Here is a 16,500-nt window from a genome sequence, read left to right as displayed (position 1 = left end):
CAATAGTTCTGCACAGAGTAGCCCTGATCCTCCTCTTCAGGGGTCCTCTGCCAGCGTGCTACTGGCTATAGGGGTCCTGGTGCAAACTTAATCTCGAGCTGAACTCCATGTGTCCAATAACACACACAGTGCTGCTACGTCCCAACCCCTGCTCCCTCAACACAGGCTATAATTGACAACAGGCTCCTGCTGCTTCCTCCATGGCCAGTTAGGAAAGAGAGAGCAGAGAGAGCTGCAGTGGATCTAGATCGGGCTCAGGTATTTATTTAGGGGAAGTCAGGTATGGATACTGATAAGAGTTTTTTTTTTTTTACCTTGATGCCGAGAATACATAAAAAAAAAAAAAAAAAAAACTCTACTTTTACAACCACTTTAAGATATCCGTTTGAAGGTTTCACAACAGGAACTTACAGTGTGCTGCTATTGTTGTCACCTTCAGTTAGCGGCTGACATCATTTCTGGTCCCTTGGAACGCAAGTTAGCTCTGCAATGTCTTGACAGCTATTGAGACTGTACATGCTGCTGCTTCCTAAAGCACCTTATACAGTAAATGTGAGTGTTTAATCTACACATTATGAATCCTTGATTCTTAAAAAAAAAATTCTTCACTATGAGATTATTATTTATTGTGCTTGTGGCTTTCAGTCATGAGAGAACATATGGGCTGGAGTTCTTGGTGAGTGTGAATTTAGGTCCTGAGTGGCCATATATGGTTGGTAAATGTTTTCTTTTTTTTTTTTTTCCATAAAAGTTTTATTTTTCATATAGGAAAAAATTACAGAATGTGTTACATATTATGCCAGAGGTACAATCAGGCAGATAACATATAAGTAACCATCCCATACATAAAAGAACAATAAGGCAAACTTGTTACTGGGTATGTGGTCTAATGAACCCGCAAAACATTTCAATTGAAAAGGTGAAAATGTAAAAATGTAAAAAGGTCTCCTAACCCCCAGAGCTATGGCTAAAAAAAGTGAGTGTAAGCTTCGGAGGGGAGAGAGGGGAGAAGGTGATTCCTAGCTGTCAGCCTTAGCGCCGGAAAGAGTTCTATCCGAAGTCAGGGAAGAGAAAAAGGCATCTTGGCGCTTGACGTATTCGGGGTCCGATTGGTCCTTTCCTTGGAACAGGGTGAGTTGTCCTGGGTATAGCGTGGGCCTAATGGTCTCAGATTAACCCGGTAAATAGAGCGGTCGTGTCAGTCTTTCGTGTACGGGGAAGGGGGGTAAGCATCTGGCGTCAAGTCATAGAGCATTGGGGTACTGTCAGGTATGGGACGGGAGGGGAGGGAAAGGGGGGAGGGGACAGGAGGGAAGGGGAACACATCAGAGGGGTGAAAGAGAGGGGAGAGGAGAGGGAAGAAGGACCTTCGTGGTCCAACCTCTGACTCCCACCAAGACAAGTCTTTCATAGGGGCTGGATATGGCAGCTCCAGTTCCGGGTGTGAGGAGCCCCACTAGTTTTGGGGCTGATATGAGGGTGATATGAGGGACCACCTCCAGTCCCGGACGCGCCAACGTGTCAGGGGGACAAAGGGTCAGGTAAATGTTTTCTGCACGTGATGGAGCACTTCATTGGAATTGAAATAAGGCTTAGCTGTAGGTAAAATTAATATCTCCTAAACCTATATGGTTTAGGAGATATTCAACTTGCATGCAGCTCCTGGTGTCAGCGGCGCATGTGCAGTGAAGGTCCGGTGTATAGTGCCGGAACTTGTCGGAAATGGAGGGCTCCCACATGCATGTGCAGGAGTGACATCATCGTGGCTCCAGCCACTCACAGCACCGGAGCTGCGAATCCGGAAGAATCAGAGGCAAAATGTCAGCTTCCTCTCAGCGGGGACTGGGAGACGGTGCGGGGGCTTCATTCTAAGATACATATTTCATAATGAGCTAGTATGCTGTGCCTTATAGCTTCTATTCTTTTCTTTTTTAATATACAACCGCTTTAACCGCTTTAACCGCTTGCTGACCAGCTTGCCTACCAGCATTTACAGCGACAGGTCAGCAGGTTCCCCTGAACCGTTGTAGCTGTACTTTGGCCCTTTAAGCTGGGATAGCAGGCGCGCATGCACCCGCTGCACTGTGGGGTGCCGATGTGCGTGGCCGGTGATTACAGGCATGAGAGCCAGAATAAGGACGTGTGTGTGTGTAAACACACAAATCCTTGTACTGTGAGGAGAGAAGAGACTAGCTAGGAACAACAATCTGTCATCCCATCTAGTCAATCCCACCCCCTACAGTTAGAACACACACAAGGGAACACAATTAACCCCTTGATCACCCCTAGTGTTAACCCCTTCCCTGCCCGTGACATTTACACAGTAATCAGTGCATTTTTATAGCACTGATTGCTGTATAATTGTCAATGGTCCCAAAAATGTGTCAAAAGTGTCCGATCTGTCCGCCATAATGTTGCAGTCGCAATAAAAATTGCTGATCACTGCCATTACTAGTAAAAAAAAAAAAAAAAATGCCATAAATCTTTCCCCTATTTTGTACACGCTATAACTTTTGTGCAAACCAAAATATACACTTATTGTGATTTTTATTACCAAAAATATAGAAGAATACATATTGGCCTAAACCGAGGAAAAAATTTCCTTTTAAAAAAATAAAAAATTGGGGATATAAATTATAGCAAACAAAAACACAGGAAATTTCCCCAGGGGTTTTTTAGCAGCAGAGAGTTGGTGTGAAAATAGTTGATGTAAAAAAATATAATTTATTTGACAGACAATAGTAATTCCAAATGAACAATAATACATCATCCATATAGGTAGTGCGACAAATACAAACATGGAACATCCCTCATAGCAGAAAACTCTATGTACAAGCATGGTTTGCCAATTGTATTCGTAACATATGTATCCACATGAAAAACCCCGATGCATTTCGACCCTTTATTTTTCCTTTTTACATATATTATAGCAAAAAGTATAAAATATTGTGGGTTTTTTTTTCAAAATTGTCGCTTTGTTTTTGTTTATAGTGCAAAAAATAAAAAAAAGCAGAGTGGTATCAAATACCACCAAAAGAAAGCTCTATTTGTGGGAAAAAAGTACATCAATTTTGTTTGGGTACAGCACCGCACTAACGCACAATTGTTAGTTAAAGCGATGCAGTGTTGCGTCTCAAAAAATGGCCTGGTCATTAAGCAGCCAAATCTTCCAGGGCTGAAGTGGTTAAAGACAAGGTGTCTGGGACAATATTCATATGGGCGGTATTGTAATTTTAGATAAACAAGACTATTTGACTGAGAGGAACAGAATTCTCTCAGATTCTGACACATACGCACTCTTAAGGAGCAATCCTACTGTGTCTTACAAACAAGATTTGTTTGGTCACTAGGGGTTAGAAATAAAAGAGAACATTCATTCCTGGTCCCCTCAGTTCTGAGGGTTCCAGTGATATAATTCTTACCTAAGGTTCATAAAGACACTGTTCACCCCCCCCCCCCCCCAGCTCATTTATTTATTCCCCTTAATGAGGAAGTAAACCCTGATGGGTGTTACTTCCTCTTTGCTTCCCTGCAAAGGTAAAGCATAATGGGCTACTGTGCATCGCATAGCAACCCATTATGTGATAATTACCTGCAGGAGAAGCCCGTGATGTTTCCATCTTCCTCGCTAGTAGCGAGCATCCATTCTTCACCCCTCTTCCTTCCGGGGCTGCGAACTCCGGCTCTGTGACTGACTGGAGTCGCGTGATGTCATTGCTGCGCATGCCGTTAAGGGCATGATCCGAGCTAGTAAAAAACAGCGCGCCCTTTCTAACTCTGGAGCATGCGCAGAAGAAATTGCCATACATCGATTTGTAAATATCTCCTAGACCGTATTGGTCTGGGAGATATTTCCATCACCCACAGGTAAGCCTTAATCTAGCCTTACTTGTAAGTTAAAGTGGTTGTAAAGGGTTTACAACCACTTTAATAGTTGCTGTCATAAATCTTGTCTTGAGTCTGTTGCCCCAAAGTCATTTTCTCCGTCTTAGGCGGAACTGTTCTCAGGTGGTGGATTTCAATCTTCAGGCCGACATTCTCAATTTAGTTTTTGGAAAAAGGGTATAACAAGGCCATTTTGACTGGTACAATTTCTCAAATACAGACCATTGATAGGAAAAGGAATTATTGATTGATAAATATTTCAATGCACCGGGACTTCTGTCTGTCCATGATGACTTCCTTTTCAGTTCAACATGCAATTAAGAACATTATAAAAAGACATTGGGCCATCCTTAAAAAGGATTTGGTTCTCAGCCCTTGCGTCCTGATAAATCGTAGGTTCGAGTTAGGGGTGCTCCTTCTTTAAGGCATAGGGTGGCCCTATGTTTTTAACATGACAGATATTACATTTTCTACAAGGGTAAAACCCTTGTCTTTTTATAATGCTCTTAAATTGCATAACGTTGAACTGAAGATGAAGCCATCTTAGATAGAGATAAGTCCTGACTGGGTATAGGTGAACTGAAATTCAATGATCTGTATTTGACAAATGGTACCAGTCAAAGTGGCCTTGTTATACTCTAGAATAGGCTGTAGGAAGATCACATCATTCCAATGCAATGTTATATTGAGGTCCTATTCCATTAGATCTTTCATTACCTGATCCATGTGTAATGTGGTATACCTATTGCAGTGTCCTTGTGGCCTGCAATATGTGGGCCATACCATGAGGGCCTTAAAATGGAGCTCCGTCCAAAAGGAGAAGCTTTTCTGCCTCCCCACCCCCCCTCCGCTGCCACATTTGGCACCTTTTAGAGGGGAGTGGGCACCTGGTTTTGACAGGTACCCACTCCCATCTCACTTTGCCACAGCAAACTGAGATGGAATTTTGCCTCCTCCTTCCTCCACAGCCTTCTGGGACAGTTCACAGTTCCCAGAAGACTGCGGCCCATTCACAAAATGCAGCATGCTCCATGTGAGTGTAGTAAGAAGCCACTTGTGAAGCAGCAAAGCTTCACTGCCAGTTTCCCTTAGTCAAGATTGTGGCGCCAGCACCCAATTGAAGAATTGTCTCGGGTGAGGAAACTGATGGATGCCTGGATAGGTAAGTGCCCTAATATTAAAAGTCAGCAGCTACAGTATTTATAGCTGCTAACTTTATTTTTTTTATTTTTTTTGGGGGGGGGGGGCCTGGAACTTCTCTTTAAGTGTATGGTTAGGGGAACATGTGGCTAATATTAAGAGGGACTTTACAGACCACAGTGCGTCCAAGCATTATGTACAGGTACACAATAAGGATCAGTCAGGCACCCTCTTTATGGTCATTGATAAATATGTCCCACATTGGAGGGGGAGTTCAGTCAAAAGAGGTATTTCTAAGTTGGACACAAGGTGGATTCATGATTTGAAGCCATTCTCCCCCCATGGTTGAATATCAAATGAGACATTAATACATTAAATAATAATAGTTGATCTACTTTAAAAAATTTGTATACATTGTCCCTCTCTTGGTTTTGTGTCTGGCATTTCATACATTGGGGTTAAGCCCCATCCTTTTTAACTTAACATTTTTAGCTGATGGTAAGTTCATTATGTGAAAAAGGACCAAAGGAATTACTCCTTGGGATCTTTATTTTATTATTTTTTTAATATGGTTTTCTAATTGCGTTTTTTATTATAAACTTTAACAAATTTAGTTTGTCATTTTGTAAGGATTGGCTTTGATATTGATTCCTAGTGTGTTTGGTTCTCTAGAGGTCGCTGGTATCAGTGCCCTATATATGAATATAATATTTTACTTTATCTACGTTCCATGCAGTTTGTAAAATTGCCCTAAGATTGTGTGCTTCAGCACATGCATATATTGAGGTGTTTGAATGAATTCTCTGTGTTCCTCCTCTTTCAATGATGTTGTATACATACATATATAGATACTGTGTATATATATCTATATATATCTATATCTCACAAAAGTCAGTACACCCCTCACATTTTTGTAAATATTTTATTATATCTTTCCATGTGACAATGATGAAGAAATTACACTTTGCTACAATGTAAAGTAGTGTGTGTATAGCTTTTATAACGGTGTAAATTTGCTGTCCCCTAAAAACAACTCCATACACAGCCAATCATTTTGAAACTGCTGGCAACAAAAGTGAGTACACCCCTAAGTGAAAATGTCCAAATTGGTCCCAAAGTGTCAATATTTTGTGTGGCCACCAATATTTTCCAGCGCTACCTTAACCCTCTTGGGCATGGAGTTCACCAGAGCTTCACAGGTTGCCACATGAGCCCTCTTTCACTCCTCCATGATGACATCATGGAGTTGATGTGTTAGAGACCTTGCACTCCTCCACCTTCTGTTTGAGGATGCCCCACAGATGCTCAATAGGGTTTACGTCTAAAGACATGCTTGGCCAGTCCATCACCTTTACCTTCAGCTTCTTTAGCAAGGCAGCAGTCATCTTGGAGGTGTGTTTAGGGTCATTATGTTGGAATACTGCCCGGTGGCCCAGCCTTCAAAGGGAGGGGATCATGCTCTGCTTCAGTATGTCACAGTACATGTTGGCATTCATGATTCTCCAATGAACTGTAGTTCCCCAGTGCCAGCAGCACTCATGCAGCCCCAGCTCTTTGTACTCTTGACCTGATTGTACTCCTCACCATCTGACCTAATAAGTTTATCCTGTTCTTATCAGACCACAGGACATGGTTCCAGAAATACATATCCTTAGTCTGCTTGTCTTCAGAAAACTGTTTGCAGGCTTTCTTGTGCATTATCTTTAGAAGAGGCTTCCCTCTGGAACAAAAGCCATGCAGACCAATTTGATGCAGTGTGCGGCATATGGTCTGAGCACTGGCAGGCTGACCCCCCACCCCATAGACCGCTAGAAAAAAAGGGACAGATTTTCTAACCCCTCTCTGTTGTATCCACAAAAAAAAAAGTTGTCAGCTTTAGCTACGCTTCCTTGCAGTGCAATACAGAAGTCACATAAATAAGACACATTAGGCAAAAAAAACTGATGGATAGAGATTAACTCTATAAAAAGGTAACAGCAGAGGGTGCGGCAAAAACAGGCAGTGGATTAATGCCTGAAGATATGTTAAGCCACTGCAAGTTAAGTTTATTTTGTTGGTACTCTGTTGTACTTGTAAAGAATTCCTGCATACATGCCCTTAATTTAGACTTCAATGGCTTTTAAGCGACCCGCTAATATTTGACGATGTTCAAGCTGTATGTGGTGGAACCTCTCATTCTGCTGTTGCTCATAGTTGCTCGCAGTCAAAATTATGTGTGCGAAATATAGTATGCGCACATCGTATTTCAATTAGGGTACTGGGCTAACCCAAATTGGCATTAACATTTGCTGAAGTTTGGCTTAAATTGGTTTCTTTGCTTTGGGAACTTGAAGACGGTTGCAGAAGGTTGACTATCTCAACACTGACATTAGGCTGCTGTTCTTGAGTCTGGCTGATGTCATAATTCTTGTCAGATGCAGAGAAACCTAGATCTTGAACATCTGTTTCCACAGAAAATAGTAGGGTGTTTCCTTCCTCCATGGGGTCATCTACAAGAGAACAGATACTGATTAAGTTAAAAGTGGCCCATGTCCTCCCCTTCTTGAATACTCACCCAAGTCAATAATAAATCCGGCGCTGGCCAAATGTGCTCATTGGTCATCTCTAGGGAAAGTATTGTATTCTGAAGGAGGGGGGAGTTCTTCCTGCCAGCATACAATAGGGCTTCCAGAGAACCCAGCATTAACATTGAACATGCATCTAGAATATTCGCAAACATGCCAGCCCTGTAACTGTCTCTTTGTGGATGTAAGGCACCAAAACTTTTTCATAGTCCAACATCTCAACAGTAGCTTGTAATCTGCCACTGTTTTTCTGCCTAGAAGAAAAGAGATAAGCAATGAAGCAAACAAGTTAGACATCTAAGATATACAGTAGAAAAGGTGAAGTGCCATTTACTTGAGACAAATTCCAGACATTTGTAGTCATGCTTTCTAATGCCAGTACACACAACCAGACTAACCTTTCCTTCCTGATCTATGCCATTTTCCTCTTGATGTCACCCTTGATATCTTGGTATCTCTTTTTCACATTCACTATGGGGTGCTATTCCCACTGCATTTAAAGCTCTTGTAATGATTTTCCATAGCTTTTCAATGCATTATCCAAACAAAATGCAAAGTTTATGGTGAAAAATAGGTGGTATTTTTGCATGTCAAATGTAAAGTGAATTATTTTAAGCTTGGTCACTCTTATCCATGTGGGGACCCAACATCTTGTTAAACACAGGAGCCAGATTCTCAACCAACACCTCCTCCTGAACGCTTCCTCTTGTTAGGGGTACTGGGTTTTTGCTTGACACTGCTGTCATTGGAACTTTTGTGACGTCTTCTTTTCTTGGATCTTGAGAGAGAGAGGTCTTCATGCAAGTATCACTGCTGTCAGTTGAGAGATCCTCCACACAGAGAATGTAAGTTTGGTCTGCACCCTCATCATCCACTTCTGTTCTGCTATCTATGTAGTTGACTTGGTTAAGAGTTAAATGTAATTTTCTTCTCTCTTGAGTAGTGGGCCTTTGGGACTACTCTTCTTTTTCACTTGCCAATATGGTGTTAACTTGCAAATGACAATTCTGCTATGAGATTTACAGTACATTAAGAACATAGCTTACTTGTTTGACTTAAGCATTCTAAGCCCACGTACACACGGTCGGAGATTTTGCCAACCAAATTCCTTCAAACAACACTAGGCGCATATTTGCATCAAACTAGGCACATACTGTAGTACATGTGAGAGCTCCTGGCTCAATTTGGGATGTACCATCTATTGGAAAATATAAACAAGTTAGTCCATAATTCTGGACATACAATATGCATATAATGATAGGAATAATAAATAAAATACACACTTACATTGGACCATGGATGCTTTAAGGATGCAGCAGGTGACTTGTGCTCCATCTTTTCATAGTGAGGCCTGCTTCAGAAGTCCAAACTAAGGGAAGAAAAGCTTAACATTCGCACTGGGCATTTTTGGGCAAACAGCAAATGTCTACAGCAAGCAGTGAGGGACACAGCAGAAGTGTACTGCTAAAAAAGGATCTAAGCATGCAGAAATGAGCCAACTAATACAGAACAAACATGTGCCCCAAGCATGGTAGGCACCAGAAATGAGGCAGAAAAAACAGAAAAAAACATATGCCACAAGCCAAACATGAAAGTGCATGTGCTAAGACAAATGAGGCTGTTGAAAAGCTTACCATGTGCTCCACTAAATCCAGAATGTTCTCTTCTGCTGAGCTCTCCTCCACCATCGCTCACTTCTACCAGGGCCCTGAGAAGTGTGCACCGGATAAGAAGCGACACCCGCAGGATGGATATGACAACCTGCTGTCAATTACCACACATCTGTGGTAAATTACCGTACTGTTTCATGCGAGAAATATCACAAAACAGGGCAAAATATTAGTAGCGTTTTTTTTGTGAGTGCCAAAAATCTTTTAGAAAAACGCTGAGCAGTATTTTACGTGCTAGATACCGCTTCATGAATGGAGTTTAATATCCTGATCTTGACCCTGAAAGCTATACATTTATCTTGATTTCTTGCAAATTGGAAAAAAAGGAACAGCTTTTTGCTAAAAATGTGAACCTTTAAACCTTCCCTATAAAATAGTCATTTTCTTGCCTGTTGTGGACAGTGGAGGCCAGTACTTAATATATTGGGTGGGGGGTGGGGCAGAAAACTAACAACAACCCCCCCCCCCCTTCCGCACAGGAGATGGATGGGAATATGGTGATTGCTCTGCTCCCAGAGCCCACCCTTTTTTTTTAAACCAATTAGAGCCTCAGGATCTTATCATGTGCTTAAAAAAAAAACATTGGAATCCATGCATTCAGCACTCTGCAAGTAAACTAGGGGCCGTGTGCATAGATTAGGGGGGCGCCACCCCTGCACCCCATATGGACGGGCCGCCACTGGTTGTGGAGAAAAGAGAATATGCTTTTACACATAATGATGTTTCTATATTAATTCTAAAAATTATAGTTTTATATAACGTTTAAATGTGATAATTGAGATTTTAATCATTGTGATTTAGTAAATGATGTACTGTATACCATGTAACTGCAGAATCTGAAAAGTAGACTATATAGCATAACCTCCAGGACCTCAGTTGGGAAATCTCTGCCCACGCATAATGCTAATATTAATAATTATAATAATAATGATCTAAGCTAAACCTTCCAGATAATAATAGTTGCAATCTCATCTCTCCCATATGAATTGGTAGTCAATAAAGATGCAGTCTTTTAGCATTACTAGCAGTGGCAGCCCGTCCATAGGGGGTGCACTGTATATACCCCATTACTACGCTGCCCCCCCAAGCTGTTAAAAAAGAGTAATTTTAAGAGTGACCAGTGACACACAGCGGTCAATGGGAAGCTTCCTAGCCTGCAATCAGCTGATTGCAAGCTGGGAAGCTGATTTGCACATGTTTAGGGCGTGGTTGGGGTGCAACCGATGCGCCCGCAAACACTCCCAGTCTACTTTTGTCTGTGCCTCAGACTGTCTACAGTAACTGGTTATGGATTGGTGCAGCAGGGACCAGTGGATAGGACAGTGGGCGGTGCTTTTTTTCGTCACTGCGGGGTCACTTTCGGTTTCCCGGGTCACAGTGGGGGTGGAGTTGACTAGTGTGTGCTTTCGGTGGATTGAGAGAGACCTGAGTGGCACCTTTGAAGGTAAGTGCTGGCGCTGCGGACCTCAGAGACACTCACTGTTTCTCTGCACTCTTCTCTCTGAGACCTTGCCACCCACCCCTCTGTTCCGCACAGTCACACGCTGACTAGTTCCCTGATGTGTGATGCCTGAGTATTTAATATCCACAACTGCACTTAGACACCAGGCTAGGGCAGGATGGATGCGATGCACAGCTGGACATCAGGGGGAATTTTTGGGGGATTATTTGTCTTCTTGCCTGGATGTCGTGTGTATATAGCTGTATACACTACACAATATATACACATTGTGAGTACATCTGTCCTGTGTAGTGTATACAGCTATATACATCCACCTTCTTCCTTCCTTTATACAGGAAGGAAGAAGGTGGGTGTAAATAGCTGTATACACTGCACAGGGGAGATGTACTCAGAATTTGTGATTTGTGTATATTATCTGTGTAGTATTGTTTACAGCTATATATACCCATACCTTCTTACTTCCTGTATATAGAGACCTTCCTCCATCATCATTGACTGCAGATATACATGATTTGTCCTGTTACTGTATATATAGCTGTATACAGGACAAATGATGTATATCTGCAGTCAGTGATGATGGAGGAAGGTCTCTATATACAGGAAGGAAGCTAGGGTATATATATAGCTGTATACAAGATGGCACTGCTGGGCACAGATGAGATGGCACTGCTGGGCACAGATGAGACTGCACTGATAGGCACAGATGAGATAGCACTGGAGGGCACAGGTGAGAGTGCAATAGTGGGCACAGATGACATGACACTGGTGGGCACAGATGAGATCACCGTAGTGGGCACCGAGGAGATGACACTGGTGGGCACAGATGAGATGGCACTGGCGGGCACAGATGAGATGGCACTCCTGAGCACAGATGAGACGGCATGGGTGGGTACAGATGAGAGGGCACTGGTAGGCGCAGATGAGACTGCACTAGAAACCAAAGACCTTCACCATCATCATTGACTGCAGATATACATGTTTTTTCCTGTTACTGTGTGTGTATATATATATATATATATATATATATATATATATATAGCTGTATACAGGACAAATGATGTATATCTGCAGTCAGTGATGATGGAGTAAGGTCTTTATATGCAGGAAGGAAGGTGGGGTATATATAGCTGTATATGAGATGGCACTGGGGTGCACAGATGAGATGGCACTAGTAGGCACAGAGGAGATGACACTGGTGGGCATAGATGAGGTGGCACTAGTGGGCACAGATGAGACCACACTAGTAGACACAAATGAGATGGCACTGGTGGGCACAGATGAGACAGCACTGGTAGACACAGATGAGACCGCACTAGTAGGCACAGATGAGATGGCACTGGTGGGCACAGATGGGACCGCTCTAGTAGGCACAGATGAGACCGCACTGGTGGGCACAGATGAGACTGTAGTAATGGGGTATTGTGGCAGCACGCAGGTAAAGTCACCTGGTTGTATCCAGGATGGGAAATATGTGTGCCCTAGATTCAGGCTTTATGCAGACTTTTACAATTAGAGGGGAAGAGTTAATGAGCCCAGCTGAAGTAAGTGGGCTCATTAAGACCTCTACAAAACACCCCAGCATGCTTAGGGAGATGCTCCATCCTGGAACCAGTTTTGTGTTGTATAGACTGGGGAGTGTGATATCTGTTCTGTGCGGTGAGTTAACGCCTGTATGGCAAACCTCTACAACAGAGACAGGGACTGGTGCGGCACAAGGCTGCACTCAGTTGTTAGATAGGGAATCTAAGTGTGTAGTTAGAGGTCAAGCTGACCAGGATTTATTTTCATGTTTTATTTTTGTTTGGCTGTTATATGTATCACTGCATGTAGCATAAATAAACCGCATCTTTTGTTTTTTGCACCTACAACGCTGTCTGCTGTGCCTGATTTTGTGTTGTGAACCCATCCAGGGGGTCACACACACCCGCTGCCGTGCTAACCCCTCACAGTTGGTGGAGAATTTTGGCATTTTTTTTTTTCAATTTTTTTAAAGGCCAGCATGGAGGAGATACTGAGACAGCTGGCTCTAGCAAATGCAAATCAGCAGCAAACAAATGCGGCTTTACAAAAGAGCCTTGCAGCTCAACAACAGAGCCTTGCAGCCCAGCAGAAAGCTCACCTGCAGAGTCTGGAAGCTCAGCAACAAGCACAGCAGCAATCTGAAGCCCGCTTTATAGACCTGTTGCAGAAGCAAGAGCAGAGTTTTCAACAGAAAATAGAGACATTAATACAGCAACGTCCGCAGACCAATGAAGCAAGAGGTTGCAATAATACCGCATCCTTTGGTGTGAGCCGTTTATTGACAAAAATGACTGGAGAGGATGATCTGGAGGTGTTTTTGACCACATTTGAAAGGACTGCTGAAAGGGAAAAGTGGCCTAAGGAGCAATGGGCTGGACTGGTGGCCCCTCTGTTAACTGGGGAATCGCAGAAAGCTTATTATGACCTAGAGCCTGACCAAGCAAAAGACTATGTGGTGCTAAAAACAGAAATATTGGCACGGCTGGGTGTCACCCTGGCCGTCCGGGCTCAGCGTGTGCATAATTGGACTTTTCAGGTTGGAAAACCCCCCAGGTCTCAAATGTATGATCTCATTCACCTGAGCAGGAAGTGGCTGCAGCCAGAGACTTTGACCGCACCAAACATTGTGGAACGAACGTGTTGTTATGGATCGTTTCCTGAGAGCTCTTCCTACTGCCATCCAAAAATGGGTAAGCCATGGAGACCCAGAAAATGCAAATAAACTTGTGGATCTGGTTGAGAGGTACTTGGCTACAAAGAACCTGACCACCTCTTCCAGGGACTCACAGACTTTCCACCCTAAGACCAGATCATCCCCAGTGGCGGGTAAGATGACTCCAAGGGGTGAGGGTGGAGAGAGTGAGAGGGTGGGAGTTCTACCTAAGGTCTGGCGGGAGCAGCCCAGGAAGCCCAGGCTGCAAGAGACAGCGAAAAAGATTATTTGCTACCGCTGCCGGCAAGAGGGACATATTGCAGCCAATTGCCCCGTTGTGGATGAGCCTATGCAATGTGACTTTATAAGGGAGAGACGTCAGTCGCTGTTTGCGACAGTTGCATGCATTGCCATTCGGGGACCTGAGAAACATTTATGTAAAATGTGTATTAATGGTAGAAATGTTGATGTGTTGCTGGATTCAGGTAGCCTGGTAACATTGATAAAAGCTGAATTAGTTACTACAGAGGTCTCTGGGAAGAACAGGGTGGCTGTTATTTGTGTGCATGGGGACACCCGAGAGTATCCTGTAACTTCAGTGTTTTTTGAGACCCCCAAAGGTAACCTCTCTCATCAGGTGGGGTTAGTGTCTCACTTACCACATGATGCTATTGTGGGAAGGGATTTTCCAAAATTCTGGGAACTCTGGGATTGTCCTGAGCCCCCCACTGGTGCCCCTATAAACCAGGAAGATGACCAGAATTCCTCTGGGAGTGGTGAGGACTCTCCTGAATTTCTCTTGTCGGTATTGGCGGGGGAAACTCGAGAAACTGGGGAGGAGCCAACATCCTCAGATGAAAACATGCCGTCTGTGGAGTTTTCGGATCTTGAGGTTCACAGGAAAATTTTTGCCACAGAACAGTTAAAAGACCCCACCCTAATAAAGGCACGGGAAAATGTGGTGAAAATAGATGGCGAGTTAGTGAACCCAGATAAGACTTGCACTTATCCTTACTTCACTATGGAAAGGGACCTGCTGTATCGAGTGGCTCAAAGGGCAGAAGAAACCATTGAGCAACTTGTAGTGCCCAAACCTTACAGGAAGTTGGTGTTAGAATTGGCTCATGGGCACATTCTGGGAGGTCATCTGGGGACAGAGAAAACCAGAGAGAGGGTATTGCAGAGATTCTATTGGCCTGGGGTCATGAAGGAAATAGAAAATTATTGTTCCTCCTGCCCTGTGTGTCAGAAGTCGGCACCTATGCCACATTTCCGTAACCCGCTGGTACCTCTTCCTATCATTGAGGTCCCCTTTGAAAGGATCGCAATGGATTTGGTAGGTCCGATAATGAAGTCCGCCAGGGGGCATCAGTACATTTTGGTTATATTGGACTATGCCACCCGTTATCCGGAAGCAATTCCTCTCCGAAATACCTCGGCCAAAACCATAGCCAAAGAGCTATCTCTTGTTTTTAGCCGAGTGGGTATTTGTAAGGAACTGCTTATGGACCAAGGTACACCCTTTATGTCCCGGGTTATGAAAGAATTATGCAAGCTGTACAAAGTGACGCAATTGTCTACATCTGTGTATCACCCCCAAACAGATGGGTTGGTTGAAAGATTCAACAAAACCCTTAAACAAATGTTAAAGAAGGTGGTGGATAGAGATGGAAAGAATTGGGACTGTCTAATACCCTATCTAATGTTTGTCATTAGGGAGGTACCCCAATCCTCTACGGGTTTCTCACCCTTCGAGTTGCTCTATGGGAGACACCCAAGAGGGCTGCTGGATATCGCCAAGGAAACTTGGGAAAATGCGAGTTCTCCTCACAGGAGTGTGATTGAGCATGTCGCCCTGATGCAAGATAGAATTGCACAGGTAATGCCAATTGTAAAGGAACATTTAACCCAAGCGCAGTTAGCACAGCAAAGAGTGTACAACCGTGGGGCCAAGACCCGTACTTTTTCCCCGGGGGATAGGGTCTTGGTGCTAGTCCCTATGGTTGAAAGCAAATTTCTGGCCAAATGGCAAGGTCCATATGAAGTAATTGAAAAAATTAGTGAGGTGAACTACAGGGTTAGACAGCCAGGAAGGCGAAAGCCGGAGCAGATCTATCACGTCAATCTGCTGAAAGCCTGGAGGGATAGGGAATCCCTAGTCGCAGAGACTTTGTCACAAGTACAGCCTGATTGCTTAGTTCCTGAGGTTGGAATAGCAGACACCTTATCGAAACCCCAACAACAGGAGGTTAAAGAGTTTGTACTTCGTAACAGAGATTTTCTCTGAGCTTCCGGGACAAACATCTGGCGTAGAGCATGACATTATCACCCCGCCAGGAGAAAGGGTAAAACCAAAACCTTATAGAATACCAGAGGCCCGACGGGAGGCAATACGTGGGGAGGTTCAAAGGATGTTGGAATTGGGTGTGATAGAGGAGTCCCAGAGTGACTGGTCCAGTCCTATCGTACTAGTGCCCAAACCTGATGGGAGCTGGCGGTTTTGTAACGATTTTCGACAATTAAATAAAGTTACAAAATTTGACACCTACCCCATGCCGCGTATAGATGAGTTGATTGACCGGCTGGGAACAGCCCGATATATGACAACTCTTGATCTCACCAAAGGGTATTGGCAAATTCCCCTGGCCGAGTCGGCCAAGGAGAAAACTGCGTTTGTAACCCCAGATGGGGCATTCCAATATAAGAGAATGCCGTTTGGGTTACAGAATGCACCGGCAACATTCCAGCGGAAAATGGATATGATTCTGAGGCCCCATCAGAAATATGCTGCAGCTTACCTGGATGATGTGATTATCCATAGCACAGACTGGGTCTCACATTTGCCGAAAGTACAAGCAGTCCTAGACTCTATCCGGGAAGCTGGGTTTACGGCCAATCCAAAGAAGTGTACCATTGGACAGGAGGAGGCCAAATATCTTGGGTACACTATTGGGAGGGGGGTGATAAAACCCCAAGTCAATAAAGTCGAGGCCATACAGAGTTGGCCACGTCCCAACAGCAAGAAACAGGTACGTGCCTTTCTGGGAATCGCTGGCTATTATCGACGATTCATTCCCCATTTTGCTTCTCAGGCTGTGCCCCTCA

General features: G+C 43.8%; 1 protein-coding gene across 4 annotated transcripts in view; it reads right to left on the bottom strand.

The window, feature by feature from the left end:
* ADGRD2 (adhesion G protein-coupled receptor D2) overlaps positions 1-16,500 on the bottom strand; it is a 930,084-nt gene that overhangs the window by 635,039 nt on the left and 278,545 nt on the right. The gene's annotated exons all lie outside the window — the stretch shown is intronic.

Source organism: Lithobates pipiens, unplaced genomic scaffold (assembly GCF_037356315.1).
Source record: "Lithobates pipiens isolate NorthernLeopardFrog02 unplaced genomic scaffold, aLitPip1_a1.2 Scaffold_1, whole genome shotgun sequence".
NCBI lineage: Eukaryota > Metazoa > Chordata > Amphibia > Anura > Ranidae > Lithobates > Lithobates pipiens.
Note: the sequence above shows the minus strand (reverse complement) of the source record. Positions and strands in the feature narration are given on the sequence as shown.